This window comes from Nicotiana sylvestris, chromosome 11, assembly GCF_000393655.2.
Source record: "Nicotiana sylvestris chromosome 11, ASM39365v2, whole genome shotgun sequence".
Lineage (NCBI taxonomy): Eukaryota > Viridiplantae > Streptophyta > Magnoliopsida > Solanales > Solanaceae > Nicotiana > Nicotiana sylvestris.
Window position 1 is genome coordinate 61292666 of NC_091067.1, and position 18465 is coordinate 61311130.

Sequence of the window (18465 nt, forward strand, 5' to 3'; positions counted from 1 at the left end):
TCCAAGGTTTATTGGCCCTTTTGAGATATTGAGGCGTGTTGGGGAGGTTGCTTATGAGCTTGCCTTACCTCCCAGCTTGGCAGGAGTTCATCCGGTATTTCATGTTTCGATGCTCCGGAGGTATTACGGTGATCCGTCGCACGTGTTGGATTTCAGTTCAGTCCAGTTGGACAAGGATCTATCTTATATTGAGGAGCCAATGGCGATATTGGATAGGCAGGTTCGAAAGTTGAGGTCAAAGAACATTGCATCAGTAAAGGTTCAGTGGCGGGGTCAGCCGGTCGAGGAGGCGACCTAGGAGACCGAGCAGGATATGCACAGTCGTTACCCTCATCTTTTCACTAATTTAGGTATGTCTCTATGCTCGTTTGAGGACGAATGAATGTTTAAGTGTGGGAGGATGTAATGACCCTGCCAGTCATTTTAAAAATTTACGCCCCAATACCCTATTAACTGCTTTCCCCGTATTTGTTTCTGCTATTGTGAGTTGCCGGGAGGGTTTATTTGGAGTTTCGGAGAGTTTTGAGACACTTAGTCCCTAAATGAAAGCTTAAGTTTTGGAAATTTGACCGTAGTCGGAACAGTGTGAAGATAGCCTCAGAATGGAATTCTGATGGTTCCGTTAGCTCCATTGGGTGATTTCGGGTTTAGGAGCGTGTTCGGATTGTGTTTTGGAGGTTCGTAGCTAATTTAGGCTTGAAATGCCGAAAGTTGAATTTTTAAAGTTTTCGGTTCGATAGTGAGATTTTGGTCTGAGGGTCGAAATGGATTTCCGGAAGTTAGGGTAGCTCCGTAGTGTTGAATGTGATGTGTGTGTGAAATTTCAAGTCATTTGGACGAGGTCTAATAGACTTTTTGATCGAAAGTGTAATTTGGGTGTTTTTGGAGTTCTTAGGCTTGAATCCATGGTTAAATCGATGTTTCGATGTTGTGTTAGGTATTTTAAGGATTGGTATAAGTTTGCGTGGTGGTATAAGACTTGTTCGTACTTTTGGTTGAGGTCTCGGGGGCCTCGGGATGATTTCAGATGTTTGACGGAAAGGTTTGGAGTTGTGAGTTGCAGCTTAAGCTTCAAGGCTACTATCATAACTGCACCTGTGGCTTGGGGACTGCAGGTGCGAGACTGCATAAGTGGTCGTGCAAACACAAAAGCGGTTTGAGGCAAAAGGCAATTGACCGCAGATGCGGTCAAGGTACCGCGGAAGTGGCACCGCATCTGTGGTAGAGCAGTCGCAGGTGTGGAAGTCCCCTTTAATGAAATGTCGCAGATGTGACAGGGTCTTCGCAGAAAGGGGGCCGCAGATGCGGTTTAACTGGTCAGAAAAGGGACAGAATCGAGGGTTTAGTTCAAAACATGGAAAAATCAAATTGGAGCTCGGGAGAGGCGATTTTGGGAGGAATTTGAAGAGGAAATCATTGGGTAACAATTCCTTAACCTTTTCTAGTTGTATTCCATTAATCTATTGTTAGTTTTGTCATTTAATTTCGGATTGGAGGTGAAAATTTGGGAAAAATTTGAAGAAAGTTCTTAGATCTAGAATTCGAATTTTTATTGGGAATTTGACCTTGGATTTGGATAAAATATGAATGAACTCGTGAGAGTATGAGGATTCTAAAAATGTAAATTTTACCCGATTCCGAGACGTGGGCCCGAGGGGCATTTTGGTCATTTTACCTAGTTTCACGTATTAGCTTAGATTTATATTGTAGAATCAGTTACTTGAAGTGTTATTTACATTATGCAATTGAATTGAATAGATTTGGGTCATTTGGAGTCGAGTACTCGTGGCAAGAACGTGGTTTCAGGTTGATTTTGAGCCGGTTCGAGGTAACTGGCTTGCCTAACCTTGTGGGGGGGACCTTCCCCATAGGATTTGGTATTGTTGATAATTGAAATGCCTTGTACGTGAGGTGACGAGTGCGTACTTGTGCTAATTGTTGAAAATCTGATTTTCATTAAGTAATTACTAGTATGTTTCCTTTCTTGTTTATATTACTTGCAATTTAAGCCTGTTATTAGCTTAGAAAAGCATGTTTAATTGACTTAATTGCCTTACTTGCTCAAACTTCCTTATTTGGATTACGTGCATCATGCTAGGTTAGAAATACTTGTTTTACCTTGGTATGGAATTTGAAATTAACTATGTACTCTTCTTGTTGTTGCTGTGTGTTTACTTTGGGACTACGGGACGGTATCCCGGGAGATCCCCCTGTATGTTTAATTTGGGACTACTGAACGATATTCCTGGTGATCCCCCTGCATATTTACATTGGAACTACGGGACTGCACCCGGTTGATTCCCCATGTACTAAGTATTTACATTTGGGACTACCGATCGGTATTCCTGGAGATCCCTCGCATTATGAGTTGGACTACGGGACGGTATCCCAGGAGATCCACTAGATATTTACATTTGGGACTATAGGACGGTATCTTGGAGGATCCCCGGTTGTTATCTTTGTGCTGAACTGTATCTCTTTCTGTGTTTACTTTGCCTCTGTAGTAGTTGTTGTTGTCCTTCATATCCTGTGTTACTTTTATTGTTGTACTTATTTATACTGTTTTATTCTACACTATTAAACCTTATATTTTATTTAACCTCAGTAGTGCCCTGACTTTCCTTGTCACTACCCGACCGAGGTTAGGCTTGGCACTTATTGAGTACCGTTGTGGTGTACTCATGCTATTTCTGCGCATGTTTTTCATGTGCAGATCTAGGTACCTCCATTCAGACTCATCACTCATGAGACGAGGTGCTTGTAGAGACTCCGAGGTATATCTGTTGCGTCTGCAGATCGAAGAGTCCCTTTCTACTCTCCTTTTTTGTATTAGCCCTTCTGTACTTTCGTTTCCTTGTTAGATATTCTGGAGTTAGATGCTTGTAGACATTCAAAGGCTTGTGATCATGAGATTTCGGGTTTTGGGAAATGTTATTAGTTTTCGAGAGTTGATATTGTATATGCCGAGCATCACTTTAAATATTGTTTTACTTCACTAATTCGGTTTTTAATTATTTCTTCCGCAAATTGATTTATTTTCCGCATTGTTAGTCTTACCTAGTCGTAGAGACTAGGTGCCGTCACGATGGTTCACGAAGGGCAAACCGGGGTCGTGCAAAAATGTCAAATATGTGTGGAATCTAAGTATGTTAAACATCCTTATAAGTCAGATGAAAGGAATTCATATCCTTTAGACTTAATTCACACAGATATTTGCGATATAAAGTCAATACCATCTCGTGGTGGAAATAAGTAATTTCATAACTTTTATTGACGATAGTAGTCGATATTGCTATGTTTACTTACTTAATAGTAAAGATAAAGCAATAGACGCATTCAAGCAATTGAAAATGAAGTTGAAACACAACTTAACAAGAAAATAAAAATGATAAGAAGTGATAGGGGTGGTGAATATGAATCTCATTTTGAACAAATATGTTTAAAATATGGAATTATTCATCAAACAACGGCCCCTTACATTCCCCAATCCAATGGGATTGCAGAAAGAAATAATCGTTCATTAAAGGATATGATGAACACATTATTGATAAGTTCTGGTTTGCAACAGAACTTGTGGGTGGAAGTCGTTCTTACGGCTAACCGAATACTAAATCGAGTACCCTATAGCAAAACACAATCCATTCCATATGAAAAATGGAAAGGAAGGAAACCCAACTTGAATTATTTTAAAGTGTGGGGGTGTTTGGCAAAAGTGCAAGTTTCTAAACCTAAAAGGGTAAAAATATGACCGAAAACTGTTAATTGTGTTTTCATAGGATATGCGACCAATAGTAAAGCATATCAATTTCTGGTTCATAAATCAGAAAATCTCGACATTCATAATAATACAGTTATAGAATCAGATAATGATGAGTTCTTTGAAAATATATATCCGTATAAAAAGGAATGTGAGTCGATTGGTGAAGGATTTAAATGACCTCAGGAAGAAACAAAATAAAGTACATTAAACTAGGAGGATCCAAGACGTAGTAAACGTCAAAGAACGTCTACTTCATTTGGACCAGATTTTGTGACTTTCTTGTTAGAAAATGAGCCTCGAACATTTAAAGAAGCTATATATTCTTCGGAATCATTATTTTGGAAAGAGGCAGTAAATATTGAATAGAATCCATATTGAACAACCATACATGGGAATTGGTTGATCTTCCTTCTTTAAATAAACATTTGAGTTCTAAATAGATCTTTAAGAGGAAAATGAAAGATGATGGCACTATTGATAAATTTAATGCACGACTTGTAATCAAAGTGTATAGACAACGAGAAGGTCTTGACTATGTTGATACATACTCTCCATTTACAAGAATTACGTCCATACAGATGTTAGTAGCATTAGCTGCAATGTATGGTCTTGAAATTCATCAAATGGACGTGAAGACGGCCTTCTTGAATGGAGATTTGGACGAACAAATCTACATGGAACAACCTGAAGGGTTTGTGGTTCCAGGTAAAGAAAAGAAGGTCTGTAGACTTGTTAAGTCCCTTTACGGACTAAAACAAGCACCCAAACAATGGCATGCAAAATTTGACCAAACAATGTTGTCAAATGGTTTAAGATAAATGAATGTGATCAATGTGTGTACATTAAAAATGTTCCAAATCACATAGTCATTGTTTGCTTATATGTGGACGATATGCTGATAATAATTAATGACATTGCCAACATAAATCTACTAAGTGTATGCTAACCAACAAGTTTGATATGAAGGACTTGGGAGTTGCTGATTTAATTCTGGATATTAATATCCATAAGACTCCTCAAGGTTTGGCATTGTCACAATCTCATTATATTAAGACAGTACTTGAAAAATTCAAGCACTTAGGGTTTAAAGTTGCAAAGACTCCAATTGACGTGAATCTTGCATTAGCAAAGAACAAAAGCCAAAGCATATCACAATTGGATTATGCTCGTGTGTTGGGATGCTTAATGTACATCATGAATTGTACACGACCAGATATAGCTTGTGCTATAAGTAAATTGAGTCGATACACGAGCAATTCAGGTCAATCTCATTGGATGGCGATGAAACGAGTTTTGGGATATTTAGAACATACCCAGGGCTTTGCTTTGCACTACAGTAAATATCATGCAGTGATTGAGGGATACTGTGATGCAAATTGGATCACCAGTTCAACTGATTCTAAGTCCACAATTGGATATGTATTCACTATTGGTGGAAGAGCGGTATCTTGGGAGTCATCAAACAAACTTGTATTGCCCACTCTACAATGGAGGCTGAATTCATAGCCTTAGATAAAGCCAGTGAAGAAGCTTAATGGCTCCGAAATTTCTTGGAAGACATTCCATTTTGGCCCAAACCGTTGGCACCAATGTGCATACATTGCAATAGCCAAGCGGAAATTGGAAGGGCTGGGAGCATTATGTATAACAGTAAATCTCGCCATATACGACGAAGACATAAAACCATTAGGCAATTACTCTCTAGAAGACTTATCACGATTGACTATGTAAAGTCAAGCGATAATGTGTCGGATCCACTTACAAAAGGCCTAACTAGAGAGGTAGTTGAGAAATCATCAAGGGGAATGAGACTATGGCCGAGAACAAGTTATTGTGGCGGTAACTCTACCTAGAAGACTGGAGATCCCAAGATCTAGGTTCAAGGAGATCAAACAAAGTTATTAATGATGGTTCAACATTGTCAACTAAAATTTTGGTCCATTCTTGAGATGAGACAATATTCAGTACCACGGATAAAACATTAAGGCTTTTTAATGATTTTTAAATTTGATACGGGGTATATCAAATAGTGTATCTACGGGATGACATGTTTAGGAATCACCTATGTAAGTGTGAAGTGTTAGCCACTTTAAGGACAACTTTGTAAGGCCAGTTCTCTATGCACTTATGAAACAAGGTTGTGTTCATGGCTGAAACGAACACAACAATGAGAACCAAAGACGGTTAAGGGTTGGTTATGTGACTTATGGTTGTCTAGGTATACACCAAAGTTTGACGGTTCAAAGATATCAAATCTACCGATTGACTGAGTATTCCGACATAAGTTCACTACAAAAAGTTCAAAGGGAAACCTACTTATCCAGATGCAATTAATCCCTGCTTGCGAATCACACAGTTTTTTCATGCATATTTCCGTGATATAGCCATTCCCCATTCATGTACGGGATTGTTGGGGGGGTTTTTAAGCATTAATATGGCTTAAAAGAGGGTGAATGAGAAATGGAGGGAAATAAAAATTTTAAGTAAAATTTTAAGTATCCCCTCTTGACAAAGGGACATTGTGCCATATTGGAAGAGGAAGAGGTTTTTAATGGGTATATAGGCATATTCTCTTCTTCTAGCTCTTAAAAAGTTGAGAAGAAGGCAAGCCTCGTGCCGTCGTCGTCGCTCGGGTCGGCTTCGACTTCGGATTCAGATTTGGATTCGAATTTGGATTTGGATTTGGATTTGGATTTGAATTTGGATTTGGATTTGGGTTTGGATTTGGTCAAATGATCGATTGATTGATTAATTTTTTGGACCAAATTCATTTGCTAATAGTAAATATTAACAGAAATGTTATTAAAAATCTATTTTAATAACAGAATATTAATATCGGGAAAAGGGTTCAAAATGCCCCTAACCTATTGGAAAAGGTTAAAAATACCCTTCATCCACCAATTAAGCTAAAAATACCACACCATCTACCTTTTTGGTTTACTTATGCCCTTTGATCGTTAGGTCAAGGCTGAATTAAAAATAATTATTATTCTTTTTGTACAACTTAAAAAAAAAGTTTTATTTTAAAATATATTTTCATTTTTTAAACTAATGCACCAGTAGTCCACTAATTTAGTAAAGTCTTCTTTTTTTTTTTCAGTTTTTACAAAAAACAATTCAGTTTTTACAAAAAACAATTCATTTTTTTCAGGTTTTTTAAAGCATTTTTTTGTAAAACTGAAAAAAGTTGTAAAAGCAAAAAAAATGTTTTTAACAAAATATTTTCTTTGTTAAAAATTGAAAAAAATATTTCCAACAAAATATTTCCGTTTTTAAAAAATATTTGTTTTTCATTTTTTTAAAAAAACAAAAATATTTTTTCTTTCAAAAGTACTGAAAAATTAAAATAAAACGAAATGCTTTAAAAAACTAAAAAAAAAATCAAAAACGAAAATATTTTGTTGAAAATATTTTTTTCAATTTTTATAAAACGAAAATATTTTATTAAGAATATATTTTTCTGTTTTTACAAAAAATAATTCTTTAAACAAACTAAAAAAATGAATTTTTTTTTTTTTTGTAAAAACTGAAAAAAATAAGAAGTCTTTACTAAATTAATGGATTATTGGTACATTAGTTTAAAAAAGCGAAAATATTTTGCAATTGTTTTTTTAAATTTTACAAAAAGAATAATAATAATTTTTAATTTAGCATTGACCTAACGGTCAAAGGGCATAAGTGAACCAAAAAAGTAGATGGAGGGGTATTTTTAGGCCAATAGGTGGATGAAGGGTATTTTTAAACTTTTTCCAATAATTTAGGGTATGGCTGTCCAATGGGACGGGACGGGACGATATTTAAGCGGGACGGGACGGGACGAAACGGCCGACCCATCCTGTCCCGCTAACAAATGGGATGGGACAGGATGGGATGGGACGGGATGAGTTCGTGGGCCTTAAGTGTATTTTTTTTAAAAAAAAAACATCTACTTTTTTGAAAATAACTATGTTTTTAAAGTTTGCCACGGCTAGATTTTTGACTTATTTAATAAACTTAAATGTTAAAACAAAAATTAGAAAACTAAGTAAAGAATTATAAAATATTAAAACAAAAGACTTGTAATGAAATATTCTAGTAATTATAAATTTATAATAGAGTTATAATTTATTTAATATAATTTCAAAGTATTAACTATTAAGTAACTAAGACAATTCATAAATAAAATTCAACGCTTAGAGCCTTTTATTTTATTAACAGAACTTTTAAATCTCAAATACAAATATAATTCTTTTGAAGAGCACCTAAATTCTATCTATTTATGTGAACCTATTTCCTTTTTGGTCCGTTCCAAAAAGAATGACCCCTTTCTAAATTTCGTAACAATTTAGATTACACTTACAATTCTACCTTTAATGAGAAGCTTTTATAACCACACAAATACTCTGGGCCCCATTTTAATTTGTTTAGGACCATAAATTCCAAAAGTCTTCATTTTTTCTTAACCTCCGTGCCCAATCAAACAGGTTCACATAAATTGAAACGGAAGGAATATTAGTTTATACCACACACTAATGTACTAATTAGCAGTGTTTGTAAGTACTACGTGAGGACAAGAGTACTGCCTTTATGCCAACCAAATGAAAATTTTCTTTCTCTCTATATGAAGTAGTGTCAATCCGAATATAAGAAATTAAGAACAAATACAGAATAAGATGCAACTCCTATCCATTTAAGTACTATTAAAGTGATTAACGGAGAATCAACGGTCATAATTCTGAGTAATTGTATACGGCGAAATCGGAGGGTCCCATTTCTCGTCACTAAGGCGTTGTAGAGGATCATTTCGAAGCCTCGAGGCTTCAAGGCTGTGGCTGAGTTTCCTCCCTCGAGGTTCGTTGACGCCCGACCTAGGGATAACGTTGGCCGCAACCACGACAGATATGGGGAGTTCCCAAGGAATGCAGCCAGGGCCGATAAAATATGCCAGGCTAGTCTGAACCTGCACCATGACATTAGCTAGCTGTCCTATCCCGACTTCTTTGTCATTAATGTATTTTGTACTATGTTTGGATTCCTCTCTTATATAAAGGGAGTCCATGACATTTTATTCTCTCCTATTGCTTCAATTGTTGCACACAAAATATATAAGAATATTCTATTTGCTCTCTAACACATTCTCTCGATATTATTACTTTCATTTATTATCTTCATATTTGTTCATCATTTATTGCTTATCATTGGCCATAAAGAGCCTCCTTTAATTTTATTATAACTGGCAGTTGCTACGCAACTGCCTTCGAGAGCTTGTAATCGAGCTCCGGGATCGACCTTGAGGCCCCGAATCGACGAGCTCGAGGCCCCGATAATTGGCCTAACGGTTTGATTTCGCCATATCTTTCACTCTTGTTTCGTTTCTAAGTCTCACATACATAGAATCAACTGCTCAACAAACTAGCATAAAAATAGATCACGTGTATTTAGAGTCCCATCAACTAATTTAATTATTATTATCATTTTCACGGCAAATAGTTTGGTGCCCACCGTGGGGATAAAAATAATAGTGATTATTTTCTTGCTGGTTTTATTACATAACACAAGTTATCTTTCACTCTTTTTCTTGTCCAAGATCTTCGATTTCAGGTCGAAATGTCTAACTCGGTAAATGGAGGTGAAAACAACAATCTTGAGGACCATTGGGAAAACGGTGTGGCTGTTCCGGGTGTCGGTGTGCCACCACAAAACCCTAGGAATACACCAGAGTCAGTCCCCATGGACGCGGTCTCACGCGACGCCGAGCACATCGACGCACGCTCCTACACTGACAGGAGCATGCACCAAGGGGATCAACAAGAAGCTCAGAAAACCCTAACTAGGGAAGAACAGGAGATTAGCCTTCATGTTAATTTTGAAATGTTGCAAGCACAACAGCTAGCTATTGCTCAGCTGCAAAGTCACCAAAAATTGCCTAGCACGGTAGCGCCAGGAACAGCTCCCCCAGCCGCACATGTATCGAAGAGATCGAGCAATAACGGATCGATAGCCAACCCTGTCATCGTAAAAATGCTCGAGGACCTCACCAAAAGGATAGAATCAGGCGAGAAAATGATAGAAGCCAATGATAAGAAGGTTGAGACCTACAACTCCAGGGTCGATCGAATTCCGGGCGCGCCCCCGATCCTGAAAGGCATGGATTCGAAGAAGTTCATAAAAAGGTCGTTCCCCGAGGAAGCGGCTACGAAACCCATTCCAAAGAAGTTCAGAATGCCAGAACTCCCAAAGTACAACGGGACCTCAGACCACAATGAATACGTTACTGCCTACACTTGTGCAGTGAAGGGAAACGATATAAAGGACAACGAGATCGAGTCCGTCTTACTGAAGAAGTTCAGATAAACATTCTCAAAGGGGGCCATAATGTGGTATAACCACCTAGCTCCCAACTCCATAGACTCATTTGCCATGCTAGCAGGCTCCTTCATAAAAGCACATGCTGGTTCAATCAAAGTAGCAACGAGGAAATCCGACATCTTCAAGATCAAGCAAAGGGAGAACGAGATGTTGGGAGAATTCGTATCTCTCTTCCAAATGGAACGGATAGAACTACCGCCAGTCTCCGGCGACGGGGCAGTGCAGGATTTCACTCAAGTTCTAAATGAATGAAGCTCGGTGGCTTCAAAACAGTTGAAACAGAATTTGATTGAATATCCCGCTATGACCTGGTCGGACGTCCACAACTGATACCAGTTAAAGATAAAGTCCGAAGACGACCGGCTAGGAGCCCCTCGGGCTCAGTATACCGAAGAAGGCTCCCGACGAATGAACCAAAGCCAAACAAAGACAGATATTAGCCGTACACCGAAGACAGGAGGAATGCCCCGAGGCGCAACCCACCTCGCAATGATCGAAGGATAGACCGAGGATAGGATCCTCGTGGGCTCATCAACAGAGCCAGATTCGATAGGAACGCAGGGCCAACGGGGGAACCTCACTTATTAGAATACAACTTCAACATTGATGTATCAGACATCGTGTTCGCCATCAGTAAAATCAGAGATGCCAGGTGGCCCAGGCCTATACAATCGAATAATTCACAAAGGAATCATAGCTTGGTGTGCGAGTTTCACAACACGCACAGCCACAGGACCGAGGATTGCCACCAACTCTGGGAGGAGGTAGCCAGACTACTCAATAAAGGTCACCTCCGATAATTCCTCAACGACCGAGCCACAAATCAGTTCCGAGTAAGAGAGGCGACCAAGAAGAACGAAACAAATGAGCCACAACATGTCATTCACATGATCTTGGGAGGCGTCGATGCCCCGCAAGAACCCATGATAAGAAGGACAAAAATACCCATCACCAGAGAAAAGCGAACCCGAGGGTATATACCCGAGGAAGCCCTCACATTCAGCGAAGAGGATACCGAGACCTTGTCTCAACCTCACAATGATGCACTGGTAATCTCTTTTCTTGTAAATGCATTTAAGATAAAACGTGTACTCGTGAATCCAGGTAACTCGGCCAACATTATCAGGTCGAGGGTGATAAAGCAATTCAGACTACTTGACCAAATCGTGCCCACCACTCTAGTCCTCAATGGATTCAACATGGCAAGTGAAACAACAAAAGGAGAAATCACCCTCCCAGTCACCGTGGCCGGCACAACCCAAAATGCTAAATTACATGTCATCGAAGGAGACACGAGGTACAACACCCTGTTCGAACGGCCGTGGATACACTACATGATAGCGGTACCGTCCACTCTCCACGAAGATGAAATTCCTGACAAAGGATGGAATTAAAACCGTCTACGGGAAATAGCATGCAGTAAGAGAAATGTTCACGGTGCACGATTTGGCACCGACATCAATACCTCCGCCAGCAAAAGAGCCGAGGGGTAATCAGGCCACACCTTCGATTAAGTCCGATTAAATGAAGTAAAGGACCGTACTGCATCCTCACCTCAAGTAATTAGGACATATCGGTCCTCGAAACATTGCCGACATATCCCACACTAAGGTATAACCATCTCCCTTTTCATTTCATATTTCATACTAACCCTTATGCAGGCGTCCGACTGAAGCAGTCAGAGCGCTAACCCAGCTCGAAGACCTTAAGGTTTTAAAGCATTTGTTGCACTCTTTTCCTTCGACCGGGTTTTTATCCCAAAAAAGGTTTTACCAGCAAGGTTTTTAACAAGGCAACATCTGCATGCTACCTAAGGGAGACTCAACAAGTATTCGAGGCTTCTTTTGCAATCAACCTCGAACACTGGGGGCATCCCCCTGGGAAGGCCATCCACTCAGGAAAGCCAAAAAATGCCAAACGGTCGAATGAACCATGTCCATATAGCCGGGCCCCCGATGATGAAAACATGTACACTAGTACCAAATAATTGAAGAATATCTTTTATCAAAGCATCTCACACTCCAAAAGAGGCTCAAGACTTTCGCAAAAATGATTCCTCCGCCGAAAACGTCCCGAACACTCGGAGACTGGCGTCAATAATTCAACACCTAAACGACCTCCGGGTCGGGACTCCAAAATCATAAGCCCTCAGATGAGGCAACATGGAAATCGCGAAACCTCTCCAATGCCGAAAGTACCCCGAATACTCAGGGACTGGGATCAAAATCTCAAAAAATGCATGACCTTAGGGTCACGATCTCCAAAATCGTAAGCCCTCGATGAGGCAATACAAAGTTTTCAAATAATGGCTCTCGAGTCAAGAAAACCTCGACGACTTGGGGACTACCGTCAAGCGCCACCTCCATCGACTTATCAAAACCCGAGGCCATAAGACCCCGATGTTGATACCCAATTTTCCCTATATATTTTCAATATGCAAAATAACTTCAAAATGGCATATATATGCATATGTAAGCATATCCAAGTGTTTTATTATTTTTCCATAACTTTTTAATTGTTTTTAAAAATCAATGTATTTCTTTCTTTTATCTATAAAAACCAAATAATTATTTTCAAATTTATTATTTTGGTAATTCATTTATTGGAATTTTATATTTATGCTAAGATATAGCTAACGTAATTTTTTGCATATTTTTACAAATTTATTTAGTATTTTTAAGCTAAATTGCATATAATTGCAATATTGGCCCTTTTAAGATTCAATTGTGTTTTATATTCATAAAATTAAGCCCTGTATTTTTAAATTATTAATTGTATTTTAAAAATCATTTTAGTGCTCTCAATTTATTTTCAAAAATTAATTTACTATTTTTTATAATTTTAAAAGTGGAAAATTGTATATTTAAATAATAGCCCAGTTACATTTCAATTTTAGCCTAAATCTGACACAAAATTAAACCCAATTTACCCGGCCCAATTCCCATTCAAACACGACCCCTAACCCAATTAAATAACCCAACCCGGATTCCCCATCTACCCTTTTTAATCCTGGTCGTTGATTTTTTAGATCAACGGCCACCATCCTCCGTTTCCATAATTAAACCCAAAAGACCCCTTACCCTACTTCATATTTTCCCAAACGCCGCCTCTAAATCCCCTCTTCTCTCAATTCTCTCTGAAACCTCACATAAACCCTAGCCGCCGCCATCTTATCCCACCGTAATCCACCTTAACCCCTGCATAATCCATGGCCTCTCGTGGCCATTGAAGATATGTATTGTACTTCTATGTCTCCTGGGTGTTTGTTTCGGTGGTTTCATAGCCAGACCTCGAGGGAATCTGGTCCAGTCCTTGCTCGACTTCTGTTCATGGCCTTTCTCCGGCCATCCATGACCTTTCTCTGGCCTCCATGGCCTTTCAAGGCAGATCCTTGACTTTCCTGGTTAGATCGGTAAATTTCAAGGTCTTTCTCACCTTTTCTAGATTTTCCGTAACCCTAATCCTTGAGATCTTTCAATTTGTTTCAAATCTATCTTAGATTTTTGCTTACTACGAACTTTTTAAGTGTTTTCATGAAGGTTTCTCGCCTTTCTTTCAAAACGACTCTTCATTCTTCGGCGATTATGGTTTTCCTTTAAGTTTTTCAAAAAGATTTCTTCTCTGATTTTAATGTTGTTTATGATTTTGCTACATTTAAAATGATTTGCTCATGTTGTTCTTCTATCTATTTCAGCATGTTAAAAACCCTAGTTCCTTTTTGTCTTATTCGAGTTCAAGAACACACACTTACACTCAAAACTTTCTCTTTTTTCTCTACTACTACTTGTGCTACTGCATTGTCTAGCCGGCTGAAAGCCAAAGCTATACTGTGGAATCTTGCTTATTTCGTTCTTTTTGCCCTTTGCTTCTCTACTGGTATGTCATAGTTAATCTTCAAGCATCAACAACAACATGTTTCTTTAGCTGTTTTAGTTTCCTTCACTCTTGCTTGTGCTTATGTTTGTACAATCAATTTACATTACTAAGTATGCTATAATCTGCTCCCTCCCCTTCTAAATTAATATTTTCCCTTATGTATGTACTATGTCAGTCACTTGTTAGGTGATTTGCTGACTTATGAATCCAAAACCCCATATCCCCCTATGTGTTTGTGTTCTATGGCTGGTTTGTGGGCATGCCAGCATCATCTATTGCTGTACATGACCAAACCTGACCCTTTCCGGGGTCATATGCTTCATACAATGTAATCCTAAAACCCCTGACCCCTTTGTGTAACTGCTGATTTTGTGTAGTTTAAGTTTTATTACTACTGTTTTCAAATCACCCTTACCACTTACTATTTTCAACCCAATTTTAAATAATCTATGTACTCTACACTTTCCACTATATTCTTAGAACCTAGGTTCTGCCCCTCTTGTGTGAGCCTTGCCTTGGGACCCTTGAACTCCATCTGAACTTGGACACTTAAGTGCTGACCCTTCCACAATGCACTCATCTCTATCTGGTTATGCAAACCTAGGTGTAAGCACTGCTCGGGGTCCCTTGAGACCCTTAGGGAACTTTGACACACCCAGGTTTGACAAAGGCTTTGAAACAAGTGGAATTTGAGGTGGTTTATTCCATAACTCAAAGAGGAAGTCAGAATCAGGCTTCCTATGGTTGTAACTTCTTATTTTATACTTTTTTGATGTACTTCAGTATTTGGTCTGTAATAATTTGTAACAAATATTGGGGACTGGCTAGTGAAAAGGGATGGGGTAATTATGCATGCTTTAGCTATTAAAAGAGTAGAAAACATGCCTATAAGATCCGTTCTGTTTTAATTCAAGTTCTGCATGCTTTACTTCCACACTTAGATACCATGCCTATAGGATCTGTTTAATAAATTCTGCATGTTCCATGCTTATAGGATCAAAATCAGTCATTAACACTTAGATTCCATGCCTATAGGAATTGAAATCAGCTATAATAGAGATCATGCATGTAGGATCTAAAACCAGTATAGTTAAAATCAGTTTGACTCGTACTGTTCCGAATCAGTTAAAAAAACCTACTCCTTTTATTAATACGGTTTAGAAAGCATGCCTATAGGATCCAAATCGCCTGCTTTAAAATTAACGCTGCTCTGTTGCATTCTTAATCAGTGATAGATATCATGCTTATAGGGCATCACCAATACACACTAAGGCAAGTCTTAGGTAATTGCTTAATAAAACTGGATTCGCCTTTGTTTAATTAGCAACTGCTATAAGCAGCAAGCAGGCCTGATTAGGACTTCTTATCTAAGTTATATAACAAATATGGTCTACTTCAACAATTAAAACATCTTGCCTTAGTACTTTAAATTCTGACCCTAACTGTGTTTAAGTCATACCATTTATGTGCATTGTCTGTAGAGGTATATATGAGCCTCTTATTTGTTTATATGTTTCCCCTAATATGCAGTCCTACGTGTTTTGTATGTCTCCTTAGCCTTTTTACCTTTAAAACCCAAAAGTCGGCCTAAAACCCTCCCTCTTATAGGAATAGTAGTCCTAAATTCCCCGGGACTGATAGGAATGGGATGGGTAATAGCATGCAATAGAGGTCGAGATCAATCCGCGCTTTAATATCTTAATGGGGTGGGAAGGTTAGATATGGATATGATGACCGGTGCGCTAATACCACGTGTACCCCCTCTTCTGAGGAGTGTCATACCGAGTATCGCATTGATGTGATCCATATTGTAAATAAACCTAGGACCCCCCTCCTCCCTTTTATACTCTCAAGTGTTTGTAAAGCTGTAACTCCTTTTCAAAATTCGCCTTTTAATAATTGTTTTCAAACTCTTATGTGTTCAAACTTAAATCTCCTACTATTTGAGCCTATATTTGTCTATCTGCTAATTGTACAAATTCACAAAAACTGTCTGGCCGGGAACCACACTAGTGGATCCTGAGGGGTGCCTAACACATTCCCCTTAGGATAATTTCAAGCCCTTACCCTGTCTCTGGTTATCAAACAAACTTAGAAATGAACCTTATAGGTGTCCTAATGCAGCTTAAATCATTAGGTGGCGACTCTCCAAATGCAAACCCCGTTCCCAAAAGGAATGAGTTGTCCTACCCCAAAAATGTCATAAACCTAATTTTCCAATGCAAATAGGGAAAAAGGGAGCCCGACAGCATGCCGACTCTGCTGGGAATTTTTGGCTTTTACCTTCAGATATTTTGTGAATTTGTACCCCCTTTATGTGCAATTGCCTGTTTAAATTTCCTTAAGCCTTTAATTCCTTCTTCAGTTACGAAACTGACATGTCTTCTTTGTTTCTTTCCTTTATTGCCGCTTTAAATTATGGAACTGTTGTATTTATCACTTTCTTAACGTGCAAATACGTACCAACATGCTTTTAATTATTGCATAATCATGCTCGACATCATACTCCACTCGTGCCAATCAAATACTATAGCACCGCTTATAATGAGTGGTTGCGCTCTTCCTATACCATTACCCCCTAAATTCGGAAAGACATATTTATGGTAAAACTAGTCGATCAACGGTGCAGTCGACGGTTCCGTACCTTCCCCCTTGAGTTGTCCACTCAAGGGTACCAGTCTAAAACCCCATAGAAACCTTACTATGTTCAAATTGTGCATGTATCATGGTCAAACCTAGCCGGGTCAGTTATGTTGTCCACATAATGATCCTTTAAGATAGCCTTGTCCCAAGTCCACTGGGTTTCCCTAAACCCAAACAGACATCATCACGTTCGGTGCATTTATTTGGAGAACTAAATGCTTCATGCTAATTGTTGATGTTACATAGTCGAGTCCGGTGGGGGTATGGTCTTAACCCTTTTGTTTTGCAGAAAATGAAGAACGAGGTCCCCAACTTCGATATGGTTAGCACACCCTCACTCTTGCTAGACTAGTGGAGGAATCTTCCGTCAAATGACCAAATCAATAAATGGAAAGAGAGGACCGCCAAATCCAGCGAAAAGTTGGAATATCTGGAATACAGCCTATTGGAATTGGAAGGAAAGGTGAGGAAGAGAGTCACCGATTGCCAGAACGCTGAGGGAAATGAAGGAGAACATTTGACAAGGGCACTTTTACTGGTGAACCTACATGAACTAGAGAATTTGATCAACGAGAACATTCAAACTAGGGAAGGTCCTTCTGGGACCAAGTAGATAGGATTTTATCTTTTCGCTTTATAAATGTAATAAGGCCAATGGCCATTAGTGACTTTTTATTTCCTGTTTATTTAGTGTCAATTTGGGATTCGTCTTATTTTCTATAAATAAAATGAGGCATTTAGCATTCTAAATTCTCCAAAATAATTTGTCACTAGGCCTACCTCGGGCACAAAGAGGTCCCCAAATTAGGACGCGATTTACATTCCCGCACTATGTGTTTAAATATTGCAATACTTTTTGTGATCCTCGCTAACTTGATTACCTTTTGTTTTTATTTTTGTTTTATTATTCCCCTCCCCAAAGGTTAGTTCGTGCACTCTGGCAACATCATCATATTCCATGAGATCTAGGGGCCTTCCACCCACTCTTCTTCTTAGTCCTGCCAAAAACAAGAACAAAGGCAAGATGGATGTTGTGTTGTTCTCGAGGAGGAGGGGAGGAAGGCCCTTCCATACATGCTGTGAGCAGAGGGGCACACCTCAATAACTGGACCATCAGTACAACCAGAGCCCGACGAGCCTCGGGGTAGCAAGGCTGAAACAAGCATCGTGCACTGTTTTTATTTACTAAATGATTTTCTTTTCGCATTTTTAAATTCCTACAATAAGATCTCTAATGTTCAAAATAGTTATACAATTTATCAAAGCATTTTGACTTTTCTTATGAATCAACACTCATTTTTATTTTTCTCTCATTACTTTACATATACAACATTACTATTACTTATCTTGATGAACCAGTGACTATAACATGCAATGAGACAACGCAACAAACGGACAATGATTCAGAGGAAGATGACATACCTGACGAGATTGCCAAAGAAGTTGAGAATTTTGAGAACTGACCTAAGTCCAACCTAGACGAGATCGAAATTGTTAACCTGGGAGATGCGTAAAACAACAAAGAAACACGAATCAGCATTCACCTATCGCCGTTAGAAAAGAAAGAATACACGAAATTTCTATAGGAATATGAGGACATATTCGCCTAGTCATATGATGACATGACTGGTCTGAGTACATCCATTGTGGCGCATAAATTGCCAATCGATCCGACATTTCTGCCAGTAAAGCAAAAGCTCAGAAAGTTCAAGCCTGATATGAGTTTGAAAATCAAAGAAGAAGTCAACAAGTAGATCAAAACTAAGGTTCTCAGGGTAGTAGAATACCCGACATGGTTAGCCAACATCGTGCCAGTACCAAAGAAGGATGGGAAGGCT